The 20,072-nt window shown below is 35.4% G+C and overlaps 1 pseudogene; it reads right to left on the bottom strand.

Annotated features, from left to right (window-relative positions):
• Positions 1-7,762: 7,762 nt before the first annotated feature.
• Positions 7,763-12,468, bottom strand: LOC107475274 (disease resistance protein RPV1-like; annotated as a pseudogene).
• Between the last annotated feature and the right edge of the window lie 7,604 nt (positions 12,469-20,072).

The following is a 20,072-nucleotide window of genomic DNA, read 5'->3' as shown; positions in this document are numbered from 1 at the left end:
TGCCTCTGTCCCAACACTGCACCAATAGCATGGTCACTGGCATCAGACATTAGTTCGAATGGTAATGTCCAATCTGGTGCAGAGATGACTAGTGCTGTGACCAGCTTGGCTTTCAGGGTCTCAAACGCCTGCAGACACGCTGTGTCAAACACAAATGGCATGTCAGCAACTAGCAGGTTACTTAGAGGTTTTGCAATTTTTGAAAAATCCTTTATGAACCTTCTGTAAAATCCTGCATGCCCTAGAAATCTTCTGATTGCCTTAACATTGGTAGGTGGTGGTAATTTTTTAATTACCTCTATCTTTGCTTGATCCACCTCTATTCCCTTGCCTGAAATTTTGTGCCCAAGGACAATTCCTTCAGTCACCATAAAGTGATATTTCTCCCAGTTTAAGACCAGGTTAGTCTCTTGGCACCTTTTCAGGACAAGTGCTAGATGATTAAAACAAGAGCTGAATGAGTCTCCATATACTGAGAAGTCATCCATGAAAACTTCCAGGAATTTCTCTACCATATCAGAGAAGATGGATAGAATGCATCTCTGAAAAGTTGCAGGTGCATTACACAGACCAAAAGGCATTCTTTTGAAGGCAAACACGCCAGAAGGACAAGTAAATGCTGTTTTCTCTTGGTCTTGAGGATCTACTGCAATTTGGTTGTACCCTGAATAGCCATCCAAAAAGCAGTAATAATCATGACCCGCTAGTCTTTTTAGCATTTGGTCTATGAATGGTAAAGGAAAATGATCCTTTCTGGTAGCTGTATTGAGCCTTCTGTAGTCAATACACATACGCCACCCTATAACTGTTCTTGTGGGAACCAGTTCATTCTTTTCATTATGAACCACTGTCACGCCTCCCTTCTTGGGGACAACTTGGACAGGGCTCACCCAGGGGCTATCAGAAATAGGATAAATAATCTCAGCCTCTAGTAACTTAGTGACCTCTTTCTGCACCACCTCCTTCATGGCTGGATTTAGCTGCCTTTGTGATTGAACCACTGGCTTGGCATTATCCTCCAATAGGATCTTGTGCATGCATCTTGCTGGGCTAATGCCCTTAAGATCACTTATGGACCATCCAAGAGCTGTCTTGTGTGTCCTTAACACTTTAATTAGTGCTTCCTCTTCCTGTTGTGTCCTTAGCACTTGAATTAGTGCTTCCTCTTTCTGTGAATTTAAAGCAGAGCTTATGATCACTGGAAAAGTATTACCTTCTCCCAGAAATGCATACTTCAGGGATGGTGGTAGTGGTTTTAGTTCAGGTTTTGGAGGTTTATCCTCTTCATGAGGAATTTTCAGAGGTTCTTCTATTTCCTCTGGTTCTTCCTAATCAGGCTGAACATTTTTAAAGATGTCTTCTAGCTCTGATTCGAGACTCTCAGTCATATTGATCTCTTCCACCAAAGAGTCAATAATATCAGCGCTCATGCAGTCATTTGATGTGTCTGGATGCTGCATAGCTTTGACAGCATTCAACTTGAACTCATCCTCATTGACTCTCAGGGTCACTTCCCCTTTTTGTACATCAATGAAAGTTCGTCCAGTTGCTAGGAAGGGTCATCCTATGATGAGAGTTGCACTCTTGTGCTCCTCCATTTCCAGCACTACAAAGTCAGTTGGAAAGGCGAATGGCCCAACCTTGACAATCATGTCCTCAATTATGCCTGATGGATATTTAATGGAGCCATCAGCAAGTTGGAGACATATCCGAGTTGGTTTGACTTCTTCAGTCAACCCAAGCTTTCTGATAGTAGATGCAAGTATTAGGTTAATACTTGCTCCAAGGTCACATAGGGTTGTCTTGGTACAAGCACCTTCTAATGTGCATGGTATCATAAAGCTTCCTGGATCTTGAAGCTTTTTTGGTAAGCTTTTCAGAATGACTGCACTACATTCTTCAGTCAGAAACACTTTTTCAGTTTCTCTCCAATCCTTCTTATGACTTAAGATCTCTTTCATGAACTTAGCATAAGAAGGTATTTGCTCAAGTGGCTCTGCAAACGAAATCTTTATTTCAAGAGTCCTTAGATAGTCTGCAAAGCGGGCAAATTGTTTATCCTGTTCCACTTGGCGGAGTTTCTGAGGATAAGGCATCTTGGCTTTATATTCTTCAACCTTAGTTGCTGCAGGTTTATTCCCTACAGAGGTGGTTGAAGAAGCCTTTTTAGAGGGGTTACTATCAGCACTCTCAAGTGTCTGATTCCTCATTGGCGTTTGAACGCTAGGATTGGGTGAGGAATGGGCGTTTAACGCCAACTTTTCCCCCCTTTCTGGCGTTTGAACGCAGGAGTATTCCTCTCTGGGCTCTTACTGTTCTCAGAGGGATTTTGGGCAGTGGTTTGGTTATCCTCTGTCAGTTGTTCCTTTCTTGGCTTTTTGCCACTTTGAGCAGTGTTATTCAATGTCTTCCCACTCCTCAGTTGAACTGCTTGGCATTCTTCTGTTATCTGTTTAGATAATTGTTATTTTGTCTGATTCAACTGTAATTCTATGTTCTTGTTAGCAATGTTAGTTTATTGGAGCATCTCTTTAAATTCTGCTAACTGTTTTGTCATCAGGAGTAATTGCTGATTAAGCTCAACAATCTGTTCTTGAGGATTAGGATCAGTAGCTACTGTCATAGCTTCTTCTTTTGTAGAGGACTCATTACTTGAGTATAGATGTTGATTTCTAGCAACCGTATCTATGAGCTCTTGAGCCTCTTCAATCGTCTTCCTCATATGTATAGATCCACCAGCTGAGTGGTCTAGAGACATCTGAGCTTTTTCTGTAAGCCCATAGTAGAAGATGTCTAACTGTACCCACTCTGAAAACATTTCAGAGGGGCATTTTCTTAGCATACCTCTGTACCTCTTCCAGGCATTATAAAGGGATTCATGATCCTCTTGTTTAAAGCATTGGATGTCCAGTCTCAGCTGTGTCATCCTTTTTGGAGGGTAAAATTGATTCAGGAATTTGTCTGATAACTGTCTCCATGTTTTTATACTTGCTGTGGGTTGGTTATTCAACCACCTCTTAGCTTGATCTTTTACAGCAAATGGAAACAGTAATAATCTGTAGACATCCTGATCCACCTCTTTATCACGTACTGTGTCAGCAATTTGTAAGAACTGTGCCAAAAACTCAGTAGGTTCTTCCTGTGGAAGACTGAAATACTGACAATTTTGCTGCACCATGATAATGAGTTGAGGATTTAGCTCAAAGCTGCTTGCTTTAATGGGAGGTATACATATGCTACTCCCATATGCAGCTGTAATGGGGTTAGCATATGACCTCAGAGTCCTTCTGGACTGCTCAATTCCACTTAGGTCCATAATGGAGAAAGGGAAAAGATATGGATCACAAGTAAAGTATAATTTTTTTTTTAGGAATGACCGAAAATAATAAAATAAAATAGAAAAGAAAATAAAATAAAATTTTAAAAACTAAAAGAAAATAAAATCAAAGCAAATTGAAAACTAGATTAATTAATTAAAAAGATTTTGGAATTAGCAATTAAAAAGATATGATTGAAAATTACTTTGAAAAAGATATGATTGAAAAGGTATGATTTTGAAAATTAATGCAAAATTTTGAAGATTTAAAGGAAAATACAAAGAAGACACCAAACTTAGAAATTTTTAGAAAATCACACACCAATTTTCGAAAACCTAAAGGAAAACACAAAGAAGACACCAAACTTGGAATTTTTAAAGATCAAGAAAGGACTAAGAACATGCAAATTCAAAAAAAAATTAAAAAAAAACAAAAGCATGCAATTGACACCAAACTTAAAATATGAAACTAAACTCAAATAAAAGACTCTAAACCAACAAAAATAAAATAGTCCTAATCTAAGCAACAAGATAAACCGTCAGTTGTCCAAACTCGAACAATCCCCGGCAATGGCTCCAAAAACTTGGTGCACGAAATTGCAATCACACTTTTGCAATCCCGCACAACTAACCAGCAAGTGCACTGGGTCGTCCAAGTAATACCTTACGTGAGTAAGGTTCGATCCCACGGAGATTTTCGGCTTGAAGCAAGCTATGGTTATCTTGTAACTCTTAGTCAGGATATCAATAATTCTCAGGTTTAATTGTGAAAAGTAGAAGAACATGAAATAAATACTTGTTTTGCAGTAATGAAGAACAGGTTGAGGTTTTGGAGATGCTCCATCTTCTGAATCTCTGCTTTCCTACTGTCTTCTTCTTCAAACACGCAAGGCTCCTTCCATGGCAAGTCGGTTCTCGATCATGTCAGAATAGAATCCAGTGATTCTTTTGCGTCTGTCACTAACGCCCCACAATTGCGAGTTTAAAGCTCGTCACAGTCATTCAATCCCTGAATCCTACTCAGAATACCATAGACAAGGTTTAGACCTTCTGGATCCTCAAGAATGGCCGCCAATATATTCTAGCTTATACCACGAAGATTCTGGCTAAAGAATCAAAGAGATATCCACTCAATCTAAAGTAGAACGAAGGTGGTTGTCAGGCACATGTTCATAAGTGAGAATGATGATGAGTGTCACGGATCATCACATTCATCAAGTTGAGGAGCAAGTGATATCTTAGAATGGAAACAAGCGTGTTTGAATGAAAAATAGTAGTAATTGCATTAATCCATCAAGACACAGCAGAGCTCCTCATCCCCCAACCATGGGGTTTAGAGACTCATGCCGTAGAAGGTACAATATGAAACGTGTAAAGTGTCATGAGGTCAAGATACAATGTCAAAAGGTCCTATTAATAGTGAACTAGTAACCTAGGATATACAGAAATGAGTAAATGACGTAAAAATCCACTTCCAGGGTCCACTTGGTGTGTGCTTGGGCTGAGCATTGAAGCTTTCCTGTGTAGAGACTTTTCCTGGAGTTAAACGCCAGCTTTTGTGCCAGTTTGGGCGTTTAACTCCAACTTTTGTACCAGTTCCGGCGTTAAACGCTGGGAATTCTGAAGCTGATTTGCATCGCCGGTTTGGGCCATCAAATCTCGGGAAAAGTATGGACTATTATACATTGCTGGAAAGCCCGGGATGTCTACTTTCCAACGCGATTGAGAGCGCGCCAATTGGGCTTCTATAGCTCTAGAAAATCCACTTCGAGTACAGGGAGGTCAGAATCCAACAGCATCTGCAGTCCTTTTTCAGCATCTGAATCAGATTTTTGCTCAGGTCCCTCAATTTCAGCCAGAAATTACCTGAAACCACAGAAAAATACACAAACTCATAGTAAAGCCCAGAAAAGTGAATTTTAAATAAAAACTAATAAAAACATACTAAAAACTAACTAAAATGTACTAAAAACATACTAAAAATAATGCCAAAAAGCGTATAAATTATCCGCTCATCAGCCACCAAGAGCCACCACTGCTATACCTTTCCCTTGGTAAAACAAACCCCATTCTGCTTGTACTTGACATCTCTTCTTATTCCTGTTCCACTTTAATCTACCTTACTGTGTCGCTCTATTTTCGTGCCATCTTTCTTGATTGATTTGCTTTTGCTGCTGTTTGTTACGGGCTAGAAGTGGTAGCGATGCTGCTGTTATTGTCGAGATGACATCCAAGACGTAGTCGTTGGTGCTGTTGAATTGAAGTTGCTGCCACTGGCTCGGTCCAAACTCTGTGTTCTGTCGTTCCATTCTATTCCAACCTTTCTCAGCTTTTAATTCGGCATTTCGGGTTTGGTTTCTTCGGTCCCTTAGGACCAAGTTGTGAGTAGGCTTTATATTTATAATTATTTGGCTTTACATCTATAATTATTTTGATATATGTTGCATGAATTTATAACTATATTTATAAGTTATTAACAAAGGATTTGAATCTGATTTTAATAATGGATTTATTAGAACTAAATATTATTTTTGTGAAATTCGAATTTTTAATCTGCACATGAGACTATATACATGTTTGATGAAGTTTTGTATTATTTTAGAATATTCGATTTTATTGAATATGTGCTTTTGGAACATTAAAGTATTGTAAATACTCACTTATATACTATGAATTTGTAAAGTATATTTGACATTTCATATGATTGAAAAGGATTTTTGATAAGAAAGTATTATTTGATTTGATTTGATACCGTATATATTTGAAAGATCAAAGATTGGTTGTATTTGAAATTATATGTTTTGAATTGGTTTGGGAGGCTCGTATTAGAAAACCGTAGTTAACGGCGGTTATGACGTTAACCTAGATGCATCTGGCTCAGACCTCAGCTAGTAGGGGCGTTGCTAGCCTAACGTGTAGGCCACACGTTGGATCTGTTATTTCGTACGGACACACTAGAGGAAAGGGCTACCGTTAGAGGTGGAGCCGCCCAAGTGTGGACTATTTGATTTGATTTCTGTATGAGAGCTCCCTTATTGATTCACTTATTCATATAAATTATGATTTTCTAACTAAAATTATTTTCATAATAATGTTTAGATGGTCTCATGTGAATTATAGATGTACTGTCTAGTCACTGAGTCGCAAAACTCACTCTTTTTTTTAAAAAAAATATTTTTCAGGAATAAGTGTTTGATTATGTGAACCTTTTTATTCAAGAGTAATGATCTGCAATGGGCTCTGTTCCTTGTTGAGTTCTTAGACGTCATCTGCTCCATATGTCACAGGCAGGATTCATCTATATTTATTTATTTTATTTTTGTTCATTTATGTAATTATTCATTATTCATTGTAGAAAGTGTAAATTTATCAAAAATTATTTGTAACATTTTTTATTTATCTTATATTCAAATCTGTTAGGCTTGTTAAGGAACTCTTTTTCCTGAGCGTCAGTCGTGGCTCATTTTAGGCTGTGACATTAGAATTTTCTTTAATTTTGTAATAATTAGTAATATTAATAAAAAGTTTATAGACTTGTGTTGGCCATTCTTTCTACAAAAATAAGACTCCCAAATCCTAATCATTACTCAATTTGCTTCAAACATTCAAAACTTGTAGTTTCGATCATCCAAAACCGACAAATTACTTTATGCCTGAGTCTTTCTTGAAGAATGTAAGACACACCAATACTTCTAGTCTTCTACATTGAGATCTAGAAAGTCACAACAAACTTCATCGATTATCTTCTTTTTTTTCTCTATTTTTTTTCTTTGGTCAGAACGAACTTCATTTAAGTGGGTTGCAAAAGTTAAAACCCATAGCAGAAAACTCAAAATCAAAACATAGAAACAAGATATTGCTTTGACTTTTTGTTGATGACAAACAACAACACTGAATTCTCATTTCTCAAACAGGTATAGGTTTGTACCGTGTAATGGTGCTATCTTGTTCGTTTGTGAGATAGGCTCAAAAACATAACATAGATATAAGTTAAAAAAAGGAAATTATTATTTGGATTTGCAACAGTTGTTAAATTCTATTCAAACAATGGCAGAAGTGTTGGTGAACAAAAGGAAAAGGAATAATTACAAAATGAAGAAAATTCTAATGCTTAATGTTGCCAAGAGCTCTTTCCAACAACTATTTTTTTTTTCTTTTAAAGGTCACATAACAGATCAAATTTTGAGTGTTTTCGTAGCAAGCTACCTTCCTCTTTAATTTCCTCATCGATACTTCTGGTCTACTACACTAGAAATGGAAAAGTCTTCTCATGATTTGAAAATTTGATGCATCCATGTCTGCAAACTTTAAAGCTATAGTAAAAACAAAACATATTTTGTTGATGAAGAAAATGGTTCTATACATATTTGAGGAAGCAGCAGGTATAGGTTGGTACCTTAAAATGAGGTTACCTTCTTCGTTTGTCAGATAGGCAATGTTTCCAAATTAGAAAACCAGCGACGCCAATCCAGAACAGCGGCGAGACCAGAACGGAGGCGAGAGACAAAGGTCCACGAAATCTCTAAGCTCACAAAGAAGTAAAGAAAATGGTTTGTACTGGTTGAAGCAATTCAGCATGTCAAACATGTTTAACTACTAGAATCACTAGTTCATGGATTGTTAAATTAACTTTGGATTACAAATTAAAAAACTAATGCCAATTGGTATAAAATAATCTCCTCTCATTAACCATGAAATAACACATTATTGAATGAGTGCGATAGGGTTAGAACTACTTACATTTTTAGCTTTGCCGAAACTAATAACATTCTTATCTTCTGGCATATCGGTAGCATCCCTATCTTCATTATTTGGTTCACCATATATGAGATAAACTGATGTCTTCTTCACAACAAATTCTGTCCCATAAACAACAATCACAATCTCAACTCTGTCTCCGGGTTCCAAACTTGAAATTATGCTTTGCCACTCGTCATCTTCAAGAGAAGCTATTGTGTCACACTTATACACTTGAATGGTAGATTTTGTGTAATTTATTATCAACACATTCTTGAGACATTTTAGTGAGATGGTGTCTGTAGAAGAAGAATACACAATGCACATTGTCATTGTCTTCAAGTCACGTCCATTCCCATGAGGGACATTGAAAATTATAGAAGCACCATCAGAATTGAAGGTCAACCAATCAGGATAATTGTCACCCGGCAACAAATAATTGTCATGCTCATTGGTGCTCAATTTCTGAAAAGAAAAATTCATAAAATCTTAAATCAATAATTAATTAAACGATTAACAAAATGATGTTCTAATGTCTGAATTCTTGTTGCTAATTAAAAACAGAGGCACTAGATTTGGTTCCACAATAGAATCTACCTTATGAAAAAATCTCTATATGTAAGAAACATCCTCTATATATCTATCATTTCTATAATCATACACCAAAATAAAAATAGAAATCAATAAGTTGCTACACATTTTTTCTTTGGTTTCTCAAAAGTCAAAGGATTCTATTGCCAATAGCAATGACCAAACCTTTGAGGCATTAAGATCTCTGAAGTAAATATCATGTAATTGTTTTAATATTACTCTTAAGTTAAACGTTATTATAAAAAGTAAATTTGAGAGAGATACCTGAAAACTCTCTCCCTAAGAATGTTGCTGACTTGGTTCTTGACTCCCACTTCAATTAGAAGAGACTTGACTAAGCTATTCATTTGAAATTGATTGCAAATACTAATTATGGATGAACTTCCCATGTTTGAGACTTGTGATGTAGTTGGTGTTGCTTCTAATTCATTGTAATATGTTGCATATAGAGTGTCCTGTTGGGTTTTTCTCTCCTTTGTGAGGCCTAAGCCCAAAATTTTAGGGGTGAATTCTTGCACCCTAGTGTCACAACCCTAATTCAGTTTTTTGAGATTTTTTGAGAGAGAGAGAATAGCCACCAAGTGAGAGAGAAGAAGGAAAAACAGAATTCCCGTTTTCGCCCAAAGCAGTAAATTTCAAATGGCAGTTTCTCAGTTGTTCACCGTTGGATCGGCTTGAAATTTAAACTGCATGTTTCTATAATTTTGTTCTTCATTTTGGTCGGTGGAGATGTTGATTGGAGGTTTGCAGTAGGAGAAATTGGTTTCGCAAGAGAGAAATTAGGTTTCCCGTTTTTACACAGAGCAGCAATCTTAGAACGACCGTTTCTCATTCTTTCACCGTTGGATCGACGTGAAATTTGAACTGTAGATTCTTCACATATTGTTCTTCATTCTGAATGGTGGAGATTTTAATTGGAGGTCTTCAGAGAGAGAAATTGGCTTCGACATCAGCTCTGTTTTTTGGGTATATTTCATCTTCTTGCCTATTATTTGTGAGCTTTGGTGCATTGATGTTTTGGCTGGTTATATGCACGTTTTTGTGCTTTGTTTGAGACTCTCTTATACCTCATTTGATTATAGTAGAGCTATTTCATTGGTCTGGACGACCCGTAGTTTTTACCTCTCACATTGAGGGGGTTTTCCACGTTAAAATCTTGGTGTGTTCTTGTTATTGCTTTATTTGCTATATTTGCTTGTTATAGTTGCTGCCATATTGTGTTGTGAGTGCTTCCATATTGTTCTTGTGTTGGACATTGTTGTCCTTTCCGCTGCTAGGCTCTTTCATGTCCAAAATTCTTGCATACCTTCAGCTAGTTGAAAATCTGAGTTGCACTCCACTTGCAAACTTCGAAGCTTTCCTACATCTGAGGAAACAAGTTCCAAATCCATACATGTTTCAACTTGAGATGAGAAATTATTTGTTGGTGACATCCATGACCAAATGAGAGAAGGAAACACATCACGTGAGAATCCTTCATAACCACACAAAGAAACATATCCAATGCTTTTTGATCTTACTATTGAAAACGGCACTTGTGTTATTGCAGTCTTGTCTGCAATCAAAGTTACCAAGGATTCCATTTGGTCCAAATCATTTTCCAAGTTATCAATCATTGAGCATCCCGAAATAATGAGAGTTTTCAGAGATTTCAACTTATAGAAACTTCTTGGAAGGTTATGAAGGCTTGTGCAATCTTCCAAATTGATCAAAAGAATGTATTTGAGATGTTCAATGGTTTCAGAAATTGCAGTCAAACATGGACAGTCGTAGAGTAACAACTTTTCAAGATTAGGCAAGTATGAGAAGTCAGGTGTTTGTGTCAAGTGCTGAGAATGGCTAAGATTGAGAATTTTTAACCTCTCCAAAAACTGAAGAAAAGAATTATAAATTATATTAGAAATGATCAAGATAGGCTATGAAAATCTTAAGCATAGCTTAATCATAACAAGTACAATTAGAAAAAAGAAAAAAATTGTGAGATAATCCTTTCTGGAAAGACAGTTGGAAGCAGAAGTATCCCACACAGAATTTGGAAAAGTGCCTCACCAGAGTGTAATGTAGGCAGCGAAATCTAATCCTTTTTGAAAGATAATGCAAAAACTAGGAATTTATACCTGCGGTTCCTTCCACACTAATTTGAGACAACTGGATTCTAACTCAATGGAAACTACATTTCCTGAGAAAAGTTTGGTGGTATGTATTTCAAAGGAAATCCATGCCAATAAAGGCATCTCAAATCTCTTGAGATATATTCAAAATCTCTGCCAAGTTGTACACCAACAAGTTGAAGCAATCTGAGTTTTTTCATCTCCTTAAATGCTTTAGCCTCCAAACAAATTGTATTGGTTCTTGTCAACTTCAAGACTAGTCCCTCAGTTGCTCTTGTCCCCTGTGAAAATAAAATGGACAAATAAAAAAAAAAAAATTAAAAAGTAGCTTAGATAACATACTGGTTCATTATGTTTATTTAGCTTACATTATGTGTTTGTAGCACTTCAATCACTTCCTTTTGTAACCAACCTGCTACGGTTTTCTGGCTCTTTTGGATATTTCTCACGAACAATTTCTCTTCCCATATCTCGCAGCAAATCATGCATTCCAAGCTTGTTTTTGTTGTCAACAGTCACAAGACTTCGATCTATAAGGACGTCTATTCCGATTTCAGCATTGTATTCATCTAAAATGTGTATCACATCATTTCGATTCATCCCAATAAAGAAAAATGCTATGTCAAGGAAAATTTCTTTGATTGTATCATCAACTAAACTATCAAAACTTATTCTTAGCTTCTTTTGCACTTCATGGTTAGGAATTCTTGTGAGTTTCTCCAATACACTTTCCCACACATTTTCCATCCTATCAAACAACAAAGACCCAATAACCTCATGAGCTAGTGGCAATCCCCCACAATATGCAACTACCTTCTTAGAAAGTTCAAGAAATTCTCTCTTGGGACATTTTTGTTTAAATGCATGCCAACTAAAATGCTCAATAGATTCATGATGGTCCATATTTGACATCCTAGAAATGTGATCAACTTGAAGAACTTTAAGAAGATGTTCATTTCTTGTTGTGATGATTATTCTACTACCTGGACCAAACCATTCTCGACTTCCACACAATGCATTTAGTTGGTCTAATTCATCAACATCATCAAGTATAAGAAACAACTTTTTGCCACAAAGTCTTTGTTGCAATATAATTTTTCCAGAGTCGATGTTATGTATCCTTATCTTTGTAGTTTTGAAGATGTTTGAAAGAAGCTGTTCTTGCAAATGAACTTGGCTAGTACTCTGCATCCAAAATTCTCTTATATTTGGAAGGAAGCAATAACCCTCAAAACAACCATGAGCTTGATTGTAAATGGCTTTGGCAATAGTTGTTTTTCCGATTCCCCCAATTTCCAATATTCCTAATATCAAAACATTATCGGATCTGTTGGAGTTATCACATGTACACAAGACTCTACTCAAACAGGATGTTGAGCAACGAACAAGATTGTATTGTCTAGCAAAGCAGTGATACTTTCTAAATGTAGTAATAAGAATATTAACATGTATAAGTTATAGAATTTTAATATTTGTAATTAAAATTTTTTTAATTATTATTAGAGAAAAAGACAAATTGATCCCTGAGCAAACATTTAAATTCTTAAGGATTTAAAAGTACATCTAAGTCCCTAACTTCTTCAAAATCTTGACACATCAATCTTTGAATCTAATTTGTCCAATTTTAAAAATTCTTTCATGTGTGCATCCATATCAATCAGTCAGGTTTGATTTTTCCGTTGGATTTGACAGACCCAAATGAATACGAGGCATCGATATATCCAGATTTTGAAAAGGTTAGGAACTTAAATGTATTTTCAAATTTTCAAAGACTTAAATGTCTACGAATCAAAAGGTCAAAGACGTATTTGTCTTTTTTTTTATTATTATTATGACACTTTTAGTGTATATTTATTGTATTGGGTAAACTATTATTTTGGTCCCCTACGTTTGGGGTGAATTCTGTTTGAGTCTCCAATGTTTAAACTGTTCTATTTAAATCCAAAAAAGTTTTGATTTGCATCAATCAGGTCCTTCCGTTAAGTGGGCGTCAAATTATTGACGCCGTGTCCGACGTGACAAGGGAGAGGTGACAGTGGTTATAGACGTGTAAGCCTTCCCGCCTTTGGACATAACGTATGCTGCTTACCCTGACTCTTCTTCTTCTTCTTCTTGTGAAGCACGAAACGCAAATGAATAGCCACAAACCCTATCGCTCGTCACTAAAGGCTTGCGATTCACAGCCAGAGAAGTGACATTGTCGTTCAGTAACGTTGAAGGTCCATAGCAGCAGTGAGCTTGAAACCCTTGCTTTCCGGAAGAAGATCGTAGCAGGTATTCCGTTATCAAATCTCCTGAACCCATTTGGTTTTTATCTTAATGCATGTTGATATGTAATGATGTATGTTGATGTGTGATTGTTTTGGTTTATAGTTTCATATTCGTTTCTTGTTTTGTTTTGAAAGTTTTTATTTTGCCCTAGTGATTTTATTTATGCATTTCTGTTGTTGTTGATCAATGTGAGAATTTTATGAAGTGTATTGTGTTTGTGTAACAGATTGTTCGAAAAATGAGTTATTTTAGTGTCAAGATACACCATGGGGGGAAGTTTGGGTTTGATGGTGAACCTTTACACTATGTGGGGGGTGAGACTTCGATAGTGGACTACTGTGATGAAGATAGGTGGAGTAGGTTCGAGGCTATGGAGATAGTGCTTGAACAGGGATATATGGTAGAGAACATCGCTGCAATGTGGTATAAGTCTCTGAAAGATGAAACAGATGTAGGGTTGAGGATGCTTCACACAGACAAGGATGCCATGGACATGGCTAAAATTGGAATTGAGGGACAACATGGTGGAGCTTTTTGTTGTTCACAAAGATGCTGCTACTACTAGGAAAGGCTGCACTATTGAGGAAGTTAAAGACATAGAAGGTGGTGAGGCTGCTGCACCCACTGTAGACACTGTTGGGCCTGGTCCAATTGTGTTGCACAAGGCCCAATCATTTGCTCAGGCCAAGGTGGGTAAGAAGCCCAAGGTGGTGACAAAAGCCCAAAATGATGTGCTGGAGGATGGTGATGAAGAGAGGTCAGATTTTTCAGGAGGTAATGAATATAAGGATGATGACTACCAGCCAGAAAATGATGATGAGGGGGACAGTGATGAACAATAGAGTGAAAATAGCTCTAGAGATAATGATCTGGAGGTTGCATTTGATGACAACGATGATGATCAGAATGGTGATGGGGGTTTGTATGATGTTGAAGTCACAACTACAAAAGATCCCCAAAGGCTGAAACAGAGTGTTCTAACTGAGAGAGAATAAGGAGAGCACAGTGGCAGTGTTAATAAGGGTAAGGAGCAAGTGGTGGCTGCTGGATTAAGGGATGAGGATGATGGGTATGAGAGTGAGGGGTTGTGGGATGTCCCTGTAAGTGATGATGAAGGAGATCCCTTGTTGAGGAGGTACCCGTTATATAAGAGTTTGAAGAATATGAAGGAGTATAAATGGGAGGCTGGGATAATGTACGTAGATAGGAATGCTTTTAAGGAATGTTTAACGAGCTATGTTGTGCACAGTGGCAGAGGAATATGGTTCTCAAAGTGTGATAGCCATAGGTGCAAAGCTGTTTGCAAAGAAGGTTGCAAGTGGTTTGTTTACTGCCATAAGATGAAGAGAGAAGATACATGGCAACTGACCAGCTGTTACAAAAAACACACACGCTCTAAGGCAACCAAGATTGGTATAATGAGTTCTCAGTGGCTAAGTAAGGCTTTTATGAAGAAGATCTGTGAAAACCCGAAAATCAAGTTGAGAAGTTTGATAAAGAAGGCTCATAGCAAGTGGAATGTGGATCTCACAATGACCAAAGCTACCAGAGTGAAGCAGCAAGCCCTGGATGAAATTAATGGTACTTATGTAGAGCAATATAGGAGGATTCATGACTATGCTGCAGAGTTACTGAGGTGTAATCCGGGTTCCACTATTCAGATACAAGTGGAGAGACCTCCTGAATTTTAACTAGAGACACCAACTCCTGGTACGGACATGAGACCACGATTTCAGAGGATCTATATCTGCTTGGATGCTTGTAAACGGAGTTTCATGGTGTGCAGACCCATGATCGGCCTTGATTGATGCTTCATCAAGACTCCATATGGGGGTCAACTTCTAACAGCCATTGGATGGGACCCCAATGATCAGATTTTGCCAATTGCCTATGCTGTTGTTGAAGCAGAGACGAAAGACTCATGGAGATGGTTTTTGTTGAATCTGTGTGATGATTTGGGAGTTGATAATATCAGATGGTGTACATTCATGAGCGACCAACAAAAGGTAACTCTCAACCTAAACTTGTATAATTAATTCTGTCTTTAATTCATGTTGTGCTGTTATTGACTGATGATGTTTTTAAATTCTGCTTCAAAGAGATTGATCCCAACCTTTGATGAGTTGCTGCCTGGCATAGACCACAGGTTTTGTGTCAGGCACTTATATAGCAACTTCAGAAAAAGGTTCCTAGGTGTTCAGCTAAAGATGATGATGTGGAAGGCTACAAAGGTAACATATGTCCAGGAGTGGGAGAGGAGGATGAAGGAGATTCAGTAGGTTGATCAAGGAGCTTATAATCATCTCATGGAGATCCCTGCCAAGTATTGGAGCAAGTCCAGGTTTAATTATTTTTCTAGAGTTGATACACTTGTAAACAACATGTGTGAGTGTTTTAACTCTGTTATTGTAGAGGCTAGAGAGAAACCCATTGTGTCTATGCTAGAAGATATTAGGGTTTATCTAATGAATAGGTGGAGTGATAACAGACAAAGTATAGTTACATATGCTGGAGAAATTTTGCCAAAAATAAACAAGAAAATTGAAAGAGATTTTGATAAGGGTGGGGAGTGGTTAGCCATATATGCTGGTAGGGACAAGTATGAAGTGTCTAGCAGTCAGGGTAATAGAGCCAAGTTTGTTGTGGACTTAAACTTACATGAGTGCTCCTGTAGAAAGTTTCAACTAACAGGTTACCCTTATGAGCATGCCATGAGTTGCATTAGGAAAATGTGTCTAGATGTTAAGAACTATGTGAACAAGTGTTATAGGAAAGAGACCTATGTGGACTGCTATCAACATGTAATCTGCCCACTGAATGGACCAAATCTCTAATCCCGGACTAAGAATGATGATGTGCTGCCACCAGTGTTTAGGAAACCAATAGGTCGCCCAAAACTGAGCAGGAATAAGACTGGTGATGAGCCACGCAATAATGGACCACTGTCTAAGTTATCCAGGACTGGACAACAACAAAAATGTTCATATTGTTTTGCACTTGGTCACAACAAAAGAACCTGCCCTAGAAAACGTAAGATGGAGGCCTCTGCAAAAAAGGTAAAGTTGTTGTCAATTTGATTACAATTCCTTATATGTGAATGTTGATACTGTCCAATTAACCCAATTTGTTGTTACTATTTATAGCAGAATGCAATTCCACAAGCCAAGAAAGGTGCTGACACAACTAGGACTCCAAAACCCAACAAGATCCCAGCCAAGACAACAACACAACCAGCAACAAAACTTCAGCCAAAGAGAAAGAGCAATACACAAGTTGGAGGGAGTCAGGAGTCACAAACATCCTCCAAGAGAGCTAGATGCAGCACCAGCGCCAGTCAACCACAGCCATCAACAGCAACAGTCACTAGCCCATCAAGGAGGACCCTAAGGTTCATGGCAAAAACACCACCTAGGGCCTGGAAGGCATTGGGATGAAGAACATAGTAGATTTTAGTGTTTACCATATGTTTTGTAATGAATCTGTCAATGACCAAGGGCTAATGTCCCTGTGATACTTTAGACACCCGAGTTTAAGACTACTAGTTTCATGTTGATCTCTTTTGTGTTGTTACCTTTTCATGGTTATATTTAAGGCTTGTTTGGATATTGTTATGGTTAAGAGAAGCTACTTTAAGACTTCTCCATTATCTATTGACTTACATGAATTTTCAGCAGCAAAGTTATTTGAATTGGCAAATTAAGCTTGTATTTATTAGTAGATCAAACTAAAATAAACTTGTACAGAGTCAAATAATGTATGTTAAAATACAGGAACTCATTGCTATTCATTTCACTGTCAAAACCTTACAATGTTTACAGCAAATGCTTTTACACATACAGCCTCTAAAAAATTTTAACTAACACATCACTGTTATCATCCTAACTGTATGTTAATTTTTTCAATCCCTAAACAATTGATATTCCCTACAAACTAGGGACAACAACAGAAAAGCAAATAAAACAAAATGCTAACACCCTAAACCTCAATTAAGTCGATCATATAACAGCAGCCCAGCCATTGTCCATCCAAAAAATTTCAACAGCAAGTGCCACTACAAATTTCCTTTCAGCTTTCTGCAGTTCTTGTTTCAACGAGCTCGCTTTGTTCTTCAGTCTTTGAATTTGTGGATCTTGTCCTTCAGGCTCTGCCCAACCAAAATAATCGCATCCATCTCCTATCTGTTCTCAACCAAACCAACACGAACACACCAAACACTTCAGATCCTCCAAACACTAACAGCCAATATTATTTTCAAACAAGAGACAGAAAAGAGGATACTCACCTGATAGTTGACACAGCCCCAGAATCTTCTTCCTGGGTTCTCCGCTGTAGATGATGTGCGCAATACCGGTCTCTCTTCACAGAAGCACGTCCTCCTTCTCCCACGACTCTTGGTGCTGCTACGCGAACCTTGGGAAGACGACATACTAGCCATTCTCAGCAGACGAAGAACATCAACTTTGGGGATTAGGGTTTACTTATTGGACCCGATTTCATTTCTTTTTTTTTCGTGCTTCCACTTCCAACTGTCAACTATAGCCAAACTACCAACTTTGCCACGTCGGACACGGCGTCAATAATTTGACACCCACTTAACGGAAGGACCTGATTGATGCAAATCAAAACTTTTTTGGATTTAAATAGAACAGTTTAAACGTTGGGGACTCAAACAGAATTCACCCCAAACGTAGGGGGCCAAAATAATAGTTTACCCTTATTGTATTTAATTAGTACTTTATGTTTTGATCAATAATAGTAAATAAGAATTTTTTCTTTTAATTTTTTTAAAGTTTTTTACTAAAAGATAATTGGTTAATTTCTAAGTTTTGTTAAATTATCAAAATTGCTAATGTGACATCATTAGAAGAGAAAATACGGCTTAAACTCATTATATAAGATGTCAGTATCAACTTTTATATAATAAAACTAGAGTGAGACCGCGCAATGCGCGGAGAGATAGAATATTTATACTATATAGTATATTTTAATAAATATTATATTAAAAATATTTTAGAGAACATATTATAAATAGATTTTAAATTTATTTATTTTTAAAAAAGGCATAAATTATTTATATTGGAATTATACAAAATTACATTTTCCTTTTTTTATTTTTTTATTTGCATTAATGGTTACATGTTGTCTTTTAATTTCTTGCAGTTTTTTTTGTTCGTAAATAATTAAAAAAATTAAAAATATTTTAGAGAACATATTATAAATAGATTTTGAATTTATTTATTTTTAAAAAAGACATAGGTTTATTTATATTAGAGTTATACAAAATTGCATTTTCCTTTTTTTTCATTTTTTTTATTTATTTTTAAAAAAGACATAGGTTATTTATATTAGAGTTATACAAAATTGCATTTTTCTTTTTTTTTTCATTTTTCGATTTGCATTAATAGCTACACTTTGTCTTTTAATTTTCTGTGTTTTTTTGTTTGTAAATAATTAAAAAAATAAATGAATGAGAATAAAAAACATATAAAAATGTTATATTAAATTTAAGGAATTTTTGACAATTAGTATGAGAGATTAAGAAATGAAGAGTAGTAAGAGTCTTAATATGTATAAGTTGTGGAATTTGAATATTTGTAACTGAAATTTTTTATAATTATTATTATTATGACACTTTTAATGTATGTTTATTACATTTAATTAGTACTTGATGTTTCAATTGAATAATAATAGATAAGAGTCTTTTGTTTTAATTTTTTAAAATATTTTTCTAAATAGTGATTGGTTGATTTTCATCTTTTGCCAAGTCATTAGAATTGTTGATGTGGCATTATTAGCAAAGAAAAAATGACTTAAACTCATTGTGGAGAGAGTTAGTATCAGCTTTTATATATTATAAATAGATTTAAAAAAAGGCATAGATTATTTATATTAGAATTATACATTTTCCTTTTTTTCGATTTGTATTAATGGCTACACTTTGTCTTTTAATGTATTTAGGTTATATTTTATCATTAATGCTATATATTGTTTAGTGTGTTTGTTTTTAATTTTTTAGTTATCTGTAAATATATTATAAAAATATGATTTTATTTTGTCCAATATTTACTGCTCGTTTAGTAGATAAATAACAAAATTTTCATTTATTGTTATATTGATTGAGTTTGAAGATTTTACTTTTACTTTTATACATTTGTTTATATTGTATGATTTGTATTTGTGTTAGGTAGCATATGTTTTAAGGTATTGGGATGGAGACGAGAGATTGTGATTCAATATCATGTTTGTTGGTTCAAAAGCTGATATTAAAATTTCAATATATTCTCAAAATTTCAATATTTCAGTACCTCCAAAAAGTGGAGACATAGGGGACTGAAATCGTTTGGAATGAAGATTGAATTTTAATAATGTTTTATATCTTAAATATCTTCATTTCAATTAATTAATTTCAACTTTACTCTTTGTGCAAATTAAATTAGTGTTCGTTCTTATTTCAGTCTTTGTCTCTCACTTTACACCAAATACAATATTGAGACTTATTTCAGTCTTAGTCTCTCAATCTCTGTCTTTCAGTCTCTCTCTTCCAAAGACTACCTTAGTGACATCAGGATATATACATTTTAATATTTAGGTAACAAATCTTATAAATTATTTTTACAAGTTATAATTTATTTTTGTTTTATTTGGATATTCAATTTTTAATAATAATTTTTATTTATTTATAAATATATTATTTCCTATTTTTAATTAAAAAATTATAAGATACTAAATATAAATTTTTTAAATTTATCCTTAATATTTAGTTTTAGGTTTATTCTTGATATTTCAATATGTTTCAGTTATACTACTAAATAAATAACATTAAGTATAAATAATTAATTATACTAATTATTTGATTTGACCAAAATAAATATTAAATTATTTAATCAATAATAAATAATAAAATGAAATAAATGAATTTAATTTAAACTTTTTACCTATTATTTTATATATATAAAATTAGCATGTACTTTATACTTTTTTTTCTTTTTTTTTGTACTTCCATTATAATCTTTGTAATTTTTTTTTATTGTCAAAATTTTCTATGA

Source organism: Arachis duranensis, chromosome 2 (genome assembly GCF_000817695.3).
Source record: "Arachis duranensis cultivar V14167 chromosome 2, aradu.V14167.gnm2.J7QH, whole genome shotgun sequence".
Classification (NCBI taxonomy): domain Eukaryota; kingdom Viridiplantae; phylum Streptophyta; class Magnoliopsida; order Fabales; family Fabaceae; genus Arachis; species Arachis duranensis.
The sequence above is the reverse complement of the archived record's forward strand: the minus strand, read 5'-3'. Positions and strand labels throughout refer to the sequence as shown.